Genomic DNA, 17,237 nt, shown 5'->3' on the forward strand with positions numbered 1-17,237 from the left:
CAATTTCCTTTGTTTTAAAGTTCTGCCTGCCCTCTTAAAATTCTGACAGAAGCTGCGAGAGAAAAGGATGTCTTTACAAAAACTCTCTTCCTTCTAATTTTTCAGAAATAAGGGGTACCCAATCCAAAGTTACATTGTTTCTCACACTATGTTTTCTCTATCCATGCTTACTCTTTGATTGACTAGTTTATTATAGTAGCTTTTCTGTGGAGTGGGACCTATCTAACATTTCTGGGAGATGAAAGAAGATAATAGGAATTGTAAGGGCGCTTCCAAATCTTGTATTATGTTACTAAGAATATAAACAATGCACCCAAAGATGCTCACCAAAAGTGTTTTCCAACTGAATAAAACCTGAGTCTCATGGTATTGCCAATAAATATTTATTTGTAAAATAAATGAGCAACTTACCCTCACTCCATCCTATTCCCATAACCTCCCTTATTGGTTTATGTTTAGAGTTTTCTATATTACATTATGTTAAAGGAAGATTACACTTGCATTCTTACAAAATGTGTTTTACTGGTTCATGAGGCAAGAATAACTGTTCACATTTTTGAATGTTTATGCATTAGACAAGCATTGTTCCAAGTACTTTAATTTAACCTTCGTAAAAATCTATGAGGGAGATTTTATTATCTTTGTTTTAGAGATTAGTGAATGGAAACACATAGAAGTTAGGCCATTTGCCCAAGATCACACTGCTGTTAAATACAGGAGTCAGAATTTGAACCTAAACAGTTATGGCTCCTGAATCACCATCTATAACTTCAATTCAATATTGTCTCTCAATGAGAAAGCTGTTAATTATACATGAACACACTTATTTAAAACCAAATACTTCATGAATAGATACCATGTCTTGAATGCCTTTCTAGGGACTGGGAAAATAATAGTATAATGTTAAATGAACACATCTTTTAACTTGCCAATTTCTAAATAAAAATTTTAAATAATTGGGAAAGAAAAGTATGTTTTCATTATAGATAATGCCCACAACTAGTGTATTAGCCCATTTTTGAATTGCTATAAAGGAATACCTGAGAATGGGTAATTTAGAAAGCAAAGAAGTTTAATTGGCTAACAGTTCTGCAGGCTTTGCAGGGAGCATGGTACTCCCAACTGCTTCTGGTGAGGCCTCAGGAAGCTTACAATCATGGTATAAGGTGAAGGGTGAGCAGGCACATCACACCGCAAGAGCAGGAGCAAGGCGCGTGGGGAGGTGTCACATATTTTTAAACAACCGGATTTCGTGAGAACTCACTCACTATCACAAGGATAGCACCAAGCAGCTCATAAGGATAATGGATCTGCCCCATGACACAAACACCTCCCACCAGGCCCGACCTCCAACACTGGGGATTATATTTCAACATGAGATTTGGAGAGGACGAACATCCAAACTAAATCAACTGGTTTGTGTCCTGAAGTAAATCACTTTACTTATGAGAGTTTTAGGGATTTTTATCCATGAAATGAGGTTATGTCAGAAAGTTATTTAAGGTCAATTTGTTTTATCTTCTAACATTAGACTTAAGCCTATATGGATTGCAAATTCTCATAATTCATAGAAAACTTCTTAGTTTTCAGTATGCTGTCTGTATTTCCAAATCCACATAAATTATGGAGGTGTAAAAGAAACTATAAACTCAGCTAATTTTATATTATTTTATTCTATTGGTTGTTATTTTTATCATGACTGGTTCACCCTTTAAGAGGAAGCTATTTCAGTATAATTTTTGAAGTTGAAGTCAGATTTCTAAATATAGATTGAATTATTCTCTTAAATTAGTAAACATGATTTGAAAGAGGGAAGGAAAGAATGGAGGAGAAAAGGGATGAAGAGAGAGAAAAAGTGAAAGGGAGAAACTCAGAGCTACTGCTAATGTTTTATTTGTTTGGCTTTTATTTTTATTGGGGGTGAGGAGCAGGAGGTGGGTTTGGATAGAAGGACAAGCTACTTCCTTCTAAAGCTTTCCACATGATGAAGTTAATTATCATTTCTTCTCTTCAGACATGGATGGCTCCTTCCTAGGAAGTGCCAACATCTGTTGAGAGAGAGAGAACATCTGTTAGACAAGTGGAGATATTAGGAGATAAGCTGCTTACTCCGACAGTTTGGGCATGATGAAGAAATTATAATAAACTGGAAAATTCTGATTAAAATATGGGCATAATTAGCAGTTTTTAATGTGCCAAATACTATATTGCTGAACACATAATTAATGGGGTCAGAACCTCCCAGTGATTGTCAACAACTACAGCTCATAGTAGCTCAACAATCTATTCAGAAACATCTACTAGATGGTGGGTCACAGGTTTACTCAGGGTAAATGCTTACAAGTGAGCACACACTAAAATGTTGTCAGCTTGTACAAACTCCAGGCACAGTCTCCTATAACCCAGGTCACTGTGTAGACTTGGTCTCAATGTATGGTGCCACTACTTTAAGTTCATGTAAATATGTGCACGTGCGCGTGTGTCTGTGTGTGTGTGTACTGTAAGTGCAAACACAATAATGGTAAGGAACACATTATTATTTGGATCTTTAGTATTTTTTTAAATTTCACACACGTGATCTTCCCTGTTTCCAACAATCCTGTGAGACAGATTGGCCAAACAATCTCTCCATTTTAAAATTGAGGAAACAATCTCCAAGTGGCTAAATGGTTTGAGTCAGGCTATACAGGACTTGCAAATAATAAATTCAGACATTTAATTCCATATAATGCCTTGAATAAACTCATTAAAATATGAAATGTGTATCCTAAAATTCAAATTTTGACACTGAATCATACGTTAGAAGTATAATCCAAAATATCCCCCAACCATATTCCCACCCAATACACACACACTCGCTCCTCTTCTTTCTCTCTGTCTTTCTTATTTAAAGCCCACAACTCTTAACTTCAGTTTCTAGAAAACCTTAAGTTAGAATTTTGATTTTTCTACTATGCCAGCCTATAATTTTCTTCTTTCCTTCTTTCAATCAGCCAGAAGAGAGAGAAATTTAACCTGACATACATTCTTCTTTTCAAATAGATTGTGTGATTTTCAAGTTTCAGTATTTAAAAAGATGTATTTTCTTAAAATATTAATAACTTCAGATTTGTATGTTGATAAAATAAGTTTGTGTATAAAAGGGATTGAGTAAATATCAAGAGAACAGACCCTAAGGTTGATTAAAGGTAAAAGTCTAGGTTTTCAATTCTAAGAAACAGTTCCTCTCATTCTTTCCAGCAAAAAGCCTAAAACTCAGAGGAGTCCAAATGTCACCAGAAAAAAATATCTACTTTTTTCCCAAGGTGTGTCCAATGTCAGCACAGGAGAGCAGGCTATCTAGTCTAGCCTTATGCATTGCTTCTTGCATTGATAGTTAAGATGTTATTGTGGAAACTGAAGCCAGTGTCACCTGATAACTCTTCTACCTAAAATGATACTGAACACCTGCAAAATAATTTTGATTAGTCAACAGGTCTATTAACAACTTAAAAGGGGTCCTAAACTGTTAAAGAATGTCAGGAATATAAAGGAAGACTAAGATGTGGTAACTCTTCTCAGGAAGAAAACTGGCATATGTAAATCAAGACATCTAGAATAATTAAGTCCTAAACCGAATGAAATTAATCATAAGTGCAATCTAAGTTCATATCTGTGTAATAATCCTCATTGCCACAAAAGAATGAATCTGTTTACTGAGCCCGCATGTAAAGCTTACATCAGTTTCTTCCTTAATATTTTCAGAGTATATGTGGGTTTAAAGACCAGTCTTTACAAGGAGATGAAGGAAACTTCAAACATAGCTACTCCAATCTTAATTGTATTACACTTATTGTCATCTGTCTCACAATTGATTCAAAATTATATAAGAGAATTTGACAGTTTTATTGATTTCTCCTCAACCTTGGACTCAGTGAACTGGATTATTCGTAAGTTATCCTTTTGGGACAGGGGATGGTCTGGCTCTGTTGCCCAGGCTGGAGTGCAGTGGCGCAATCATGGCTCACTGTAGCCTCGACTTCCTAGGTTCAAGCAATCCTCCCACAACAGCCTCTGCAGTAGCTGGGACTACAGGCTCACACCACCATGTCTAGCTGATTTTTTCATTTTTTTGTAGAGACAGGGTTGCGTCATGTTGCCCAAGCTGGTCTCAAACTTCTGAGCTCAAGTGATTTGTCTGCCTTGGCCTTCGGAAGTGCTGGAATTACAGGTGTGAGCCACCACGCCCAGCCTATTTGTAGGATATTTTGTATGAGGTCAATAAAGGTTTTTGGTTACTGATGTTCAAACCAACCTGCTATTTAATACCACTGCCAGAGGAAAAGCAGGTCACAAATTTTCCTGAGGGATGAGAAACAATTTGTAGACGCACATATTTCTTAATAACTTTGGAATTATGTAGATACTTGGTTTATACCATAGAAAATAGAATAGATATTCTTGAAAATTCTAACAATATAATTTAATTGTCCATAAATTAGGAATGGCATCAAAAGAAAATTGATCTTAGTCTTGAAATATTATAAGAAAAAAATACTTATTCTCAAGAATTAAATTAACTAATATCAATCTTTCAGCATAATTATCCAAGTTAGTCTCTTCATATGAAATAGATAGGTCAATATGTTATACTTAGCCCCAGAAGACATATTTTGCAATGAATTCTTCTGAGAACCTGTACTAAGAAGCCATGTGATGCAAAACAATCTTTAATATAAGGAAATGGAGCTTTTTATTTCTAGTGAAGGTGTGAAATGGTTTACCATTTCTTTCAAATATTTTCAGACTAAAATCATCTTAGCCCTAATTTAACAAGTGGAACTCTGGAGATTTGAGCAAACCTTCATTCAAATTCTGAAACACATTCAGAAATATTTCTTGAGCAAAATCCTTACTATGCTCACAAGTCTTGATGCAGTTTCTCCATCTCACAAACAAATAAATATATGTGGAGCCTTGTCTTGGGCCTTAATTTTCACAAAGGAATGTCAACATCACCACATATGTGTTGGATTCAAGTATTTGTAGCCAAGCATTGGTCTATCATTGGCTGTGTAAATATAAACAGACTTGACTCACACAAATAAAATGTCTAAAAAATTAGAATGCAAGTGAAATACTAGAATAATATTTATACCATATATGACAATGAGTTCACATCTTTGTTGTATTACGAATTTTCAAGATGTATTCTGAGATAGAAATGATAATAGTTTTAAGTGACACAACATTTCCAAAGGGCAATGTTGAGACATAATGATTGCATTAGGTTTGGTGCAAAAATAATTGCAGTTTTCACCATTAAAAGTAATGATAACATTACTTTTGTGTGTGTGTGTGTTGGGGGTCACTGTCCATCTGTCTGTTCCATATGCTTAGTATGCACTAAACACACATTTTAGCAAAGTTCTATTGGCATCACAAATTAGAGACACACACACACATGAGTAGATGATGTATGTGTGCTTCCAGAATTTTTTTAAATCTTAGTTTATGGTTATAATGAACAATCCTAATTAGGAACAAACCAAAATTCTGGTGGTCCCCAAAGTGCTTTGCTGAAAACACTGATTACTATTACTGATTACCATAAAGTAATAGTCTAATTAATAGTAACTGCTAACATTCATTGAATGCCAAGAAGAGTGCTTACTACACCTATTTAATATCAAAGTAACCCTCACAACAAACTCATGAAGAAGTTATCATTATAATCTCTAATTTCAGATCAACTTAAGCTCAGAGATGTTAACTTACTCAAAATCACAGAGACATGAAGTGGGAGAGCCAATATTCACACAGCTGAAGCCCAGAGCTTTCCAACTCTTTGTGACTTTTGACTCAGTCAAAATTTCTGTCATTTTTTAGAAAAATTTTTCAAGTAAATAATTAGTCATACACAAATATGGTAAGAGTAGTAACCCTGATAACAGCAAAATCTTGGAGACAACGTATGTCTAATATTACATATTGTTTGAGTAAATGATGGTTACACAAACAAGAATATGCAACCATTTAAAATTTTTCTCAAATAATTATTAAGGTCATGGAAAATGGTCACATATATTGCAATGTGAAAAAAAATACGTGACTAACGGCTCATATTTGTATGTAAAGTTTTGTATTCATAGATAACAAAATGGCTGGAACAATAAGTATCAAAATGTTTATAGTTACTTCTAGCTAGAGAAATTATAGATTTTCTTTTCTCTTTTTCTAGCTTTCTGTGTTTTCAACATTTTCTATAAATAACATTTATTGCATTTACTTTGTAAGTTGAAAAATTACACAAATTTGTGATTTAATCATAATCCTGTAAGCCCTTGTTGTCCATCTATATTCATTCTATTTTTATCCTTTGGTTTATATTATTTATTTATTTTTTCTTGGTTATAATTTTAAATTTATTATATTTATTTATTACAAGTAGTTTACATATATTAGTTATATATATTATTTATTATATGTAGTTTACATATAATCATTTATTTGTGCTTTTATTGTTAAATTTCTTAAATTCTAATGGAATCCAATATATGTATGGTAGCCTCTTCTGGAACCCACATTACATCCATTGCCAGATCTCAAACATATGAATAAACTAACCAACAAAATTGAATAAATGGTCCTTTTAAACCAAAACATAAACCCATTATACTGTGTTTTCATGTTTAATCCTGAATCAGCTGACCATTTTACATAAATTTTTACTAAAAAAATCATTTGATCTAAGAACATCTCCCAGAGCCTGGAACACATTTTTCCAATTCCTGACTTGAAGTTTAGTATCAGTATCATATATATGCTTTCTCAGAGACTTTGTCATATCATAATACCTTTATACACAACTCATATATGTGCCATGCATTTGCATAGAAATTTACTACTTCTAAGAGCACTTTCAAATGCATTGACTCAACTAATCCTCATAAGACTACAACACAAGTATCACTGAACCAACTTAGATAAAAATGCCATGATGGCTACTTTTAGCTGATCCTTGATGCTATTACTTTTTCTAACAGAATCATGATACTCTACTTGCCAGCACTAATAGATGTGTCAATATTGAATCCATGTTGTATGTTAAGAATCAGTGTTTTCAGCAAAGCACCCCACCAGAATTTTGGTTTGTTCCAAATCAGCATTGTTCATTACAGCCGTGAACTAAGCTTTAAAAAACATTCTGGAAGCACACATACATCATCTACTTGTGTGTGTATGTGTGTGTGTGCCTGCCTCTAGTTTGTCATGCCAATAGAACTTTGCTAAAATGTGTGTTTAGTGCATACTAAGCATATGGAACACACACACACACACACACACACACACACACAGATTTTTCCTGTGGAGAATAATTAAGCTGAAGATGTGTTCTTCCTGGGGGATAAAAATGCAATTAAATGTCAAGTCTTTCCTTTCAAAAGACAGAATAAATGTTCCTTTTTTAAAAAAACTCCAGATGGTTAAATGTATACTTTTGAAATTTTTCTGTTTGAAGATAACTTTTTTGCCTCACAATTCCCCTGAGACTCTTCTCTCCCTCAGTACTCTTAACAGATTTTTTCTCAGCCCTCAAACACTGCTCCAATTAAAGAGGATGTCCATTTCCTTCAAATTTCCTCTTTCATTGGTTTCCTCAGTGACCCGCCCTTCTCTGTAATGGTTCCCTGGCCAGCTCACATTCTAGAACTGCAACTGATTCAGCCTGTCGTCTCTCTCTGCACTTGTACCAGACACATATCTTTGAAAACACTAGTGACACAGCTTCTAGCAATACCTATCAGCCATGGAGGGATTTTTCTGAATTCGATTTTAGCCTCTTTCTTAATTTTTTCGACTCTCAGGTGCAGTTAGGAATCACAAATACAAAAATGAATTATACTGATTCCCTAACCCTAATCTACATCACAAAAGTAGGTGCTACCTCACCGTATGGAGATAATTCATAAACAATGACCAAAGAACCAGAGAGCTATTTCAGCAGCAGGCTAATCAATATTATGAAAAATGGAGTGTTTGTGAAGAGGGAAAGACCTAGCCTAGTGTGATAGTAATCTAGTTAAAAATCCTCAAACTTGCAACAATAGAGATTCCTCTACATTCTTTCAGCCATTTTTTTTAGTAGGATATTCCACAAATCATTTTATGATAGGCTTTCTACTGCAGACATCAAATGAAAGATTCTTGAATAAATACATGAACTCTAAGGTGTTGGCATTATGCATATGTTTGATGCATCACATTTTAAGCTCCGAGTTTCTGAAACATGTAAAAATGTCTAAGCCTGCCTGTGAAGATGTCTATCTTATAAAAGTGGTCAGAAGTGTCGAACTTCTCAACTCTTACTTTGAATTTGTGCAAAGCATTAACCATCACATTGAAAGATCCATAATTTAGCCTTCTTTTCTCTCACATGAGCTTAGCTTTGACTTTGCCAAAAATGTGGGCATTTTGCCTCTAAAAACAACAAGTGGTTGTATTCTGCATATTCTCATCTTCCCTTGATGACACCCCTGATTGCATCTAACCTGCCAGCAGAGCTGGACTGGAAACAAGAGCTTTCATTTGGCCATGAGAACAAAGAACAATTGTTTCTGTTAAGCAGTGAAGTTTCTAATGTAGCCAGAGATTACAGAAAAGAATCCTCATAAGGGAAGAAGAAAAAAACTCCCCATCATGTCAGCATTGTCAGTGACCAAAGCCATACTCCAATGTATGACCTATGGCCCTCAAAGCAGAGGAATATTTCTTCCTCTATAAAGTGAGTGTTATTTGATTAAATGAATGTTTCTCTAATAAATAGCATACTTAAGATCTTTCAAAAAGCTCTGAACAACCGTCTTATCCGGAGCCAAATAAAAGATATATTGGCAAAAACAAAACTTTCATCCAAATTAATAATGTCTTTATATATCCCTGTCCAGATCTGCATTGACTCAAGAATTGGGAGGCATTTCCCCAGTAATCATTCTGTAACCACTGAGTTTTCTAGCAAAGCCAGTGACCTCTGCATCGAGTGAGGTTCACAGGACCTATTTCTGAGGTTGTCTTTGTCTTCCTGTCCATTACCACTGTGTGATATTCATTAGTCAATCACAAAAGAGCAGATTATTTCACATGTCAGTACAAAGGCACTTTGGATCTCACTTAAAATTAAAAAATAAAATAAAACTTAATTTCAATAGAGAATATATACTTCCCCTCCCCACTCTTTGTTTTGTTTTGGTTTTTAATCTTCATTATTCTTTTCTTTTTGAAATTGAATTTGTTGGCAGGGATAGACTATCTGCCTATTTTGAAAATGACATTAGTAAAAAGCAAAATCCTAGTGATAGTTCAGAAGCCTGAATGAGTGGATCATCTTGGGCCATCACCTTTTGGGCACCATCCCAGATATAAAGTCATTGCTCATTTGGGCACTAATTGCTATCCTTCTTCGTGGTTATTGGAGAATTAAGCAAGCAGATTACTCTTTCACCTTCCTATGTGAAACTTCCCCATATTACACCATCTCTGGTAAGGTAGTAAATGGGAAATTTTACTCCTTCTTGTCTTATAATATATGCCACAACAACTTGAAAGATTAACACAAATTAAATAGCAATTATACTTCCACAATCTTTTAGTCTTCAATTTGAGCTAATTTATCTCTGAATTAAATAATAAATCGAATAATAACAGTTATTTTTTATTCAACACTGACTTTGTTTACCTGCCTTTTCTAAGTGCTGTAAATATATAATTTAATCATACAACAAATTCATAAGGATTTATTTTCAGGGCATATTAATTAGGGTATAAGAAAAGTAACAGTAATGAGACAGCCAAAGTGCAATGGCTCAGAAAAGGCAAAGGTTAATTTGTCTTTTATAATGGACCCTGATTCCTGAGGTTGTCCAGTGACTCTGTGGTGGAGGCAGCTCTATCTGAACTGTGGTTTCCACTTCTGTATCTTAAGTGACTGCTACAGTTGTCACCATGATCCGGATAGGATGAAGTGGGAACTAGAAAGTACTGGGAAAGCAGTGGACCTCTAAGAAGTACCTAGAATGTTACAAACATCACTTCCTGCAAACAAGCAGGATAAGGAGAGATTCACTAAGGTGTTTTTGCACAAAGAGACTCCTTATTAATAGGGATGCTATGGTTTGCAATGTATGGAAAATGCACGGTTGAGGTAATTGCCATTCATCTGTGTAATCATGAGGAAAACACTGACCTCCTCTGGATTTACATTTCTTTTTAAGTAAAATTTAAAAGTTCAATTACATCATTTCCAAGGTGTCCTAAAGCTCTAAATTTAATGATTATGTTTAGAAACATGTACATATAAAATAAAACTGATAATGTACCATAGATTAGGAATTTAGAAGAACCAGAATTTTGTCCAATTTGTCACAGGATGAGATTGGGAGAGGCTGTCCCTTTTGTTTGATTTTTACCATTTAATAGCCAACATTATCCAAAATAAGTTTCATGTAACATTAATTCCATAAAATTCTCTGAGAAAAACAAAGGCAGTTCTATGATATTTTAACTGAAATACTTTTGGTTAAAAATGAAAAATAAAGAACTGGATTAATAAAAAGGGATAATGTCTATAAGGAATATAGAATGTCAGGCCACCATTTATGCTGTTTGGGCAACTTAGCCATTCCAGCCTGTGGGCTTTGGAAGCAGTACCCTAGCATAGCACAGCTACTCTATAAAAGTGTGGCCACACTGCTTTTTTAATCAGGTTCCAAATCCCCTTCCTTCTCACTGGACAGAACCTCCCAACTGGGGTCTCCAGCCACCCCCACCAGTGTTCTCCAGTCTACAGAAATTTGAAAACTCCCTGGGATAAAACTCCCAGAGGGTGGGGCAGACCTCCATATTTGCTGTTCAGGCAACTTTGCAGTTCCAGCCTTTGGGCTTGGAGAGTCCAAGCTGACAGCAGGTGGAGGTGATACCCCAGCATGGCACGGTGCCTCCATGAAAATGTGACCAGACTGCTTCTTTAAGTGGTTCCAAACCTGTTCCCAACCCTGTTCCTCATCACTGGGTGGACTCTCCCAGCCAGGGTCTCTGGTCACTCCCACTGGTGTTCAGCTGATAGAGGTTTTGGGTATCCCCAGGATGGAGCTCACAGGAGAAGGGGTTGGCCTTCATCTTTGCTGTTTCAGTAACTTAGCTGTTCCAGCCCTTGGGTTTCAGAGTGTCCAAGGTGACAGGTGAGGGAGGGGGTGGGCGCTGAAGTGGACCTCCAGCACAACACAGCTGCTCTAAGAAAACATGGCCAAACTACTTTTTTTAAAGCAGGTCGCTGATCCCATTCCTTCTGACTGGGTGAGACCTCCCATCTAGGGTCTCCAACCACCTCCTACAGGTCCACTCAGGCTGACAAAAGCTCCATACCTTCTTGGGATGGAGCTCCCAGAGGAGGCTGCAGGCTGCCATTTTTGCTGTTTCATAACCTTCACTGGTGATACATCCAGGTACTGGAAAATTCGAGGTAACCAGGGACTGGAGTGGACCCCTAGGATACTGTAGCAGCCCTATGGAAAAGGGGTCAGACTGTTAAAAGAAAAAAATAAAATCCATTCAAAGGTCAGCAACATCAAAGATTGAAGGTAGATAAGCCCACAAAGATGAGAAAGAATCAGCACAAGAATGCTGAAAACATAAAAAGCCAGAGTGCCCTCTTTCCTTCAAATGACCACATCACCTCTCCAGCAAGGGTTTAGGACTGGGATGAGGCCGAGATGGCTGAAATGACAGAAGTAGAATTCAGAATATGGATAGGAACAAAATTTACTGAGCTAAAAGAGTACATTGTAACCCAATGCAAGGAACCTAAAAATCATGATAAAACATTGCAGAAACTGACAGACAACATTATTAGTTGCTACAAAAACACACTGAAGTATACAGACCAGTGAAACTATAAAGCAACCACATAAACAAGTCTACAAAATAACCAACTAACATCATGGTGACAGGAACGAATCCACACATAACAACACTAATTTTAAATGTAAATAAGATAAATCCCCCAAATTAAAAGACACAGAGTGGCAACCTGGATAAAGAACCAAGAATCATCAGTATGCTGTCTTCAAGAGACTAATCTCACATGCAAAGACACATATAGACTACAATAAAGAGATGGAGGAAAATCTACCAAGCAAATGGAAAACAGAAAAAAGCAGGGGTTGCAATCTAAGTTCCTGACAAAACAGATTTTAAACCAACAAAGATCATAAAAGACAAAGAAGGGCATTATACAGTGATAAAGGCTTTAATTCAACAAGAATATCTAACTATCCCAAATACACATGTAACCAATAAAGGAACATCCAAATTCATAAAGCAAGTTTTTAGAGACCTTCACAGAGACTTTGATTCACACACAATAATAATGGGAAACTTTAACACCCCACTGACAATATTAGACAGATCACTGAGACATAAAACTAATAAAGATATTCAGCATCTGAACTCGGCACTAGATCAAATGGACCTGATAGATATCTACAGAACTCTCCACTCAAAAACAACAGGTTATACATTCTTCTCCTCACCACGTGGCACTTACTCTAAAACCAATCACATAATTGGAAGTAAAACACTCCTCAGCAAATGCAAAATAACTGAAATCATAACACTCTCTCAGACCACAGCACAATCAAATTTGAAATAAAGACTAAGATATTCACTCAAAACCATACAATTACATGAAAATTGAATAACCCACTCCTGAATGACTTTGGGGTAAATAATGAAATTAAGGCAGAAATCAAGTTCAACAAAACTAATGAGAACAAAGATACAACATACCAGCCTAACACGACAACAAAAAGAACCAGAAAACCAAGAGCAAACAAATCCCAAAGATAGCAGGAGACAAGAAATAACCAAAATTAGAACCATGAACAACAATTTATAGGATCAATGGATCCAGGAGTTGATTTTTTGAAAATATTAATAAGATAGAACACTAGCTAGACTAACAAAGAAGAAAAGAGAGAGGATTCAAATAAACCAAATCAGAAATGACAAGTCTACATTACCATTGACTCCAAAGAAATATGAACGACCATCAGAGAATATTTTGAACACCTCTCTGCACATAGAAAATTTAGAAAAACAGATAAATTCCTGGACACATACACCCTCACAACACTGAGCCAGGGAGAAATTGAATCCCTGAACTGACCAATAATGAGTTCTGAATTTGAGGCAGTAATAAATAGTCAGCCAACCAGAAACACCCCAGGACCAGATGGATTCACAGCTAAATTCTACTAGAGGTATAAAGAAGAGCTGGTACCATTCCTACTAAAACTATTCCAAAAAACTGAAAAGTGGGATATCCTCCCCAGCTCATTCTACTAGGCCAGCATAATTCTGATACCCAAACCTGGCAGAGATACAGCAAAAAACAAAAAACAAAAAACAAAAAACAAAAACAAAAAACAACAACAAAAAAAAGAAAACTTCAGGCCAAAATCCTTTATTAACATTGATGCAAAAGTCTTCAACAAAATACTGACGGACTGACTTCAGCAGCACATCAAACAGCTTATCCACCACAGTTAGGGAGACTTCATCCCCAGGATGCAAGTTTGGTTCAACATACACAAATAAATAGATGTGATTCATCACATAAACAGAACTAAAGACACAAAGCACATGATTATCTCAAACAATGTAGAAAAGGTTTTCAATAAAATTCAATATCCCTTCATTTTGCAAACTTTCAATAAGCTAGGTCTTGAAAAAACATACCTAAAAATAATAAAAGCCTTATATGACAAACCAACAGCCAACATTATACTGAATGGGCAAAAGCTAGAGGCATTCCTTGCAAACTGGCACAGAACAAGGATACCCTCTTTCACCACTCCTATTCAACATAGTATTGGCAGTTCTGGCCAGGGCAATCACGCAAGATAAAGAAATAAGGGGCATCCAAAGAGGAATAGAAGAAGTCAAACTACCCCTGTTTGTGGAAGACATGATCCCATATATAGAAAACCAATTAGTCTCAGCCCAAAAGCTTCTGAAGCTGATAAACAACTTAAGTGAAGTCTCAGGATATGAAATCAATGTGCAAATATCACTAGCATTCCTATAAACCAACAACAGTCAAGCCAAGAGCCAAATCAGGAACAAACTCCCATTCACAATTGCACAAAAAGAATAAAATACTTAGGAATACAGCTAACTAAGGAGGCAAAAGGTCTTTATAAGAAAAACTACAAACTACTCTTCAAAGAAGTTACAGAGTACAGAAACAAATGGAAAAACATTTCATGCTCATGGATAGGAAGAATCAATATTATTAAAATGACCATACTGCCCAAAGCAATTTATAGATTCAATGCTATTCCCATTAAACTACCATTGACATTCTTCACAGAACTAGAGAAAACTATTATTTTAAAATTCATTTGAAATCAAAGAGGAGTCCAAATAGCAAGGCAATCCTAAGTAAAAAGAACAAAGCTGGAGGCATCATGCTACCTGACTTTAAACTATACTACAGGGCTACGGTAACCAAAACAGCATGGTACAGGTACAAAAACAGACATATAAACCAATGGAACAGCATAGAGAACCCAAAAATAAGACAACACTCCTGCAACTATCTGATCTTTGACAATCCTGATGAAAACAAGAAATGTGGAAAGGATTCCTCATTCAATAAATGATGCAGGGATAACTGACTAGCCATATGCAGAAGATTGAAACTGGGTCCCTTCCTTACACCATACACAAAAATCAACTCAAGATGGATTAAAGACTTAAATGTAAAACCCAAAACTATAAAAACGCTGGAAGACAATCTAGGCAATATGATTCAGGATATAGGCACAGGCAAAGATTTTATGATGAAGATGCCAACAGCAACTGCAACAAAAGCAAAAGTTGACAAGAAGGATTTAATTAAACAAAAGAGCTTCTGCACAGCAAAAGAAACTATTATCAGAGTAAACAGACAACCTACTGAATCAGAATCAATTTTTGCAGCAAAATATGCATCTGACAAAGGTCTAACATCTAGCATCTATAAGGAACTTACATAAATTTATAAGAAAAAAATATAAAAATAATCAAATGGCATGAACACACACTTTTCAAAACAAGACATACATGTGGCCAACAATCATATTTTTAAAAGCTCACATCAGCAATCATTAGAAAAATTCAAATAAGAACCACAATGAGATATCATCTCACATCAGTCAGAATACCTATTATTAAAAATTTAGAAAATAAGATACTGGAAAGGTTGTGGAGAAAATGGAATGTTTATACAGTGTTGGTGGGAGTATAAGTTAGTTCACCCATTGTGGAAGACAGTGTGGCAATTCCTCAAACACCTAAAGACAGAAATACCAAAGACCCAGCAATCCCATGACTAGGTATATACCCACCTATTACAAAGACACATGATGCACATATACATTCATTGCAGCATTATTCACAATAGTGAAGACATGAAATCAACCTAAATGCCCATCAATTATCATTGGTTAACTGGTTAAAGAAAATGCAGTATTAACATATATATGCCATGGAATACTATGTAGCCATAAAAAAGAACAAAATCATGTCCTCTGCAGGGATGTGGATGGAGCTGGAGGCCATTATCCCTAGCAAATTAACACAGGAACAGAAAACCAAGTACTGCATGTTTCACTTATAAGTGGGAGCTAAATAATGAGAACGCATGGACACATAGAGGGGAGCATCACACTCTGTGGCCTTTCAGAGGGTGGAGGGTGAGAGGAGGGAAAGGATCAGGAAAAATAAATAATGGATACTAGGCTTAATACCTTAGTGATAAAATTATGTGTACAACAAACTCCCATGACACAAGTTTACCTATGTAACAAACCTACACTTGTACCTCTGAACCTAAAATAATTTTTTTAAAAGAGGGAATATAGAATGTCTTATGGAGCCTAAATTCAGGAATCTGATTGGATTTGAGACAGCAAGACCCAAGGACACAAATGCTCTCAGGACTTTTTCTCTCTTTCTCCTTCCCACTTTATTCTTCTTTTTCTTGGTAAAACCCAGCCTTCTTTCACTCATATATGGCAAGAAAAGCTATTAACAGTTCTTGCACGTTATAATTCACCCAAAAACCAGGTACACAAGCAAAATTGGCCAAATTTTCTTTCAGTTTCAAATTCAAAAATCTTGGAGAAAAGACTCATTGGCTCTTTTGGGTCAAGTTCTTTCTCAGGCAAAGTAGCAGAAGCAAGGTCACACTGTAACATGGCTGCCCTCTGCAAGCAAGAACATTTCATGCTCATGGATAGGAAGAATCAATATTATTAAAATGACCATACTATTACCATAATATTATAAATACTATGACCATAATATTATAAAATGACCAAATGAAGTAACTCCTGGAGGAGATTCTGGGCCCATAATCCAACAAACTTAGAGATTGCTATACAAACATAGAAAATGCTGCTTTACTGTAAGCCTTTCTTAGAGAGACACAAAGCATACTGGCAAAATTAAAGCAATCAAAATCCTAAGATTAACTGTTTAAATTCATGTTCCACAAAAAATTTAACAAATTTTCAAAAAACTATCTACACACACACGTATACATGTGTGCACAGATAGTTCTATATATATATATATATTTTATATATAATACATATGAATGGATAAATAATATATACAATGCATTTTAAAAGCTTTCTCTGGAAATTAATCTGTGTCATTATTCCAACTGAATTTACTTTATAACAGTCACTCAGTGGATCACTAACATTATCAAATAGCTTGTATACTTTCACATTAACACTTTGTATACCCTGGGAACCCAATGAAAGGTGAGTTAACCCTCTGAATGTTTTGAAATCTGGAACAACTAGAACACACCACAATCAGGTTTGTTAGATAGAGCCATATCATAAAGAGTAACTATTTCACACAAGCAATAAGGTTAGAAAAAGTTAAGGTCTCTCCTCTAAAATTTGCTGTGGGAAGATATCCTCTGCATTGAAAATAGTATTTACTAACAAACAAATTATGATAAAGCATTGCCTCGTCCTAAAATAACATGTAGTTCAGAACACTGTGATAAACGACATGATTGGTACTTAATTGGTGATGTAGTAGGCTTGAAAGCAGAGAGGAATCACTACCTATTTGGGCATGAAGGAAAAGCCTTAAGGACTTTATTAGGTGAACAGTGGAAGCACTCTATGGTGGAATTC

The 17,237-nt window shown here is 35.6% G+C and overlaps 1 long non-coding RNA gene across 1 annotated transcript in view; it reads right to left on the bottom strand.

The window, feature by feature from the left end:
- Positions 1-1,560: 1,560 nt before the first annotated feature.
- LOC106998492 (uncharacterized) overlaps positions 1,561-17,237 on the bottom strand; it is a 255,740-nt gene continuing 240,063 nt past the window's right edge. The window contains exons 3-4 of the long non-coding RNA XR_003729452.2: positions 11,401-11,540; positions 1,561-2,048 (exon numbers count right to left, since the gene is read on the bottom strand). This is a non-coding gene — a long non-coding RNA (uncharacterized LOC106998492). The remainder of the gene's footprint in view (positions 2,049-11,400; positions 11,541-17,237) is intronic.

Source organism: Macaca mulatta, chromosome 5 (genome assembly GCF_049350105.2).
Source record: "Macaca mulatta isolate MMU2019108-1 chromosome 5, T2T-MMU8v2.0, whole genome shotgun sequence".
Lineage (NCBI taxonomy): Eukaryota > Metazoa > Chordata > Mammalia > Primates > Cercopithecidae > Macaca > Macaca mulatta.